The sequence below is a fragment of the Gavialis gangeticus genome, unplaced genomic scaffold (assembly GCF_001723915.1).
Source record: "Gavialis gangeticus isolate Ggan-Ray unplaced genomic scaffold, GavGan_comp1, whole genome shotgun sequence".
NCBI classification, from domain to species: Eukaryota; Metazoa; Chordata; order Crocodylia; family Gavialidae; genus Gavialis; species Gavialis gangeticus.
In genome coordinates this window covers 10,562,989-10,564,467 of record NW_017729002.1, presented here as the reverse complement: position 1 = coordinate 10,564,467, position 1,479 = coordinate 10,562,989, and positions in this window count along the sequence as shown.

Genomic DNA, 1,479 nt, shown 5'->3' with positions numbered 1-1,479 from the left:
GGGGGGGGGGGGTCTCAGATCCCAGTGCTCCAGGGCAAGCCCCTAGGAGCAGCCCCTAGAAGCAGCCTCTTAGGGATTCCCTTGTCACCCAGGAGGAAGAGTTCCCCTGGCTGGCTCCCTGTTTGTGCGCTGTATTCGTGCACGCGGCTCGGGAGCATGGCTCCCTGCCCGGCTCAGCAAAGAGGAATCCAGGGGCTTCCCCTCTGGATCCTCTGGAGCTGCACTAGCTCCTGCCCCACCTACCTTCAAGGGATCAGCTGCTGCTGCTGCCACTGCTGGTTCTCAGCCTCCACCACCGCTGGTAAGTTGCAAGGGGCACACGTGTGGTGAGAACCCCCATGTGTGCCCAATCAGCTTCCTCTCATTTCCTCAGCTCCCAACTGCTTGTAATATTTTTATGATGATAATCACCTCAACCATATGTTTTGCACCTGATTCCTTCATTCAGTTAATGACCTTAGATGTGCTGTAATACTTGAGGCACAAATATTTGTAGTGTTCTTATCCCATGTTGGACAGGATAAGGCCCTGTAAAATGGAGCCAGAGACTCTTATTTCAAAGGAGTGCAGCAGGCTAAATTTGGTGTGTGGGGCTGCATGAGAATAACACAGTGTGGCCCTTAAGTAAAGGTGAAATGCTTGTATGTGGCTGGAAAACCACATGGCAGGAAAGGGTGGGTATTTGAGGTATATAAACCCATGGCCTGAGGCAGAAAGGGCAGTCTTGCAAGACAATAAAAGCAACACAAACTTGATTTGTTCTTGAACTGCATGTCAACCTTAACAATGCTAGACAATTGTTACCGTTTTGTTAATATTTTTTAAAATTTTCTCAAATAGTAATGGGATACATTTTTGAAATACTAAGTACAGCAAGAAATAAAAAGCATTTTACTGTTTTTTATTTATGATCTGATTGAGCAAGGTTTTGCCATCCTTATTCATGTTGAACTGAAGTTACTCATGCACATAGATTCATTGACATCAGTGATCTACTCCTCAGAGTGTCATAAAGTGAAAGGGTTGCAACATCTGGCTCAACTGATCGCTGTAGGATAAAGAGAAAAGGCCAAATCCAGGATGGTTATATTTAGTGTCCCATCAAAGCACTGCTGAGAACAGAATTTGTTCCTTTGATGTGATATTGCAAACAATATAATCAACAATTGCATCCAGATGAGCAGGGGCATGCACTTGCAGTGGTACATATTGTCTCAGCACATGCCCCTGCATGTGCAGTTTGTTGTGGGATAAATTGCCCTTTGAATCATAGAATAATAAAAAATTAGGATTGGAAGGGACTTCAGGAGGTCATCTACTTCATCCCCCTGCTCAAATCAGGACCATCCCCAACTAAATCATTCCAGCCAGTGCTTTTTCAAGCTAAGCCTTAAAAACCTCCAAGGATGGAGATTCCACCACCTCCCGAGGTAACTTGTTACTACCCTCCTAGTGAGAGAGTTTTTTCCTAAAATCCAA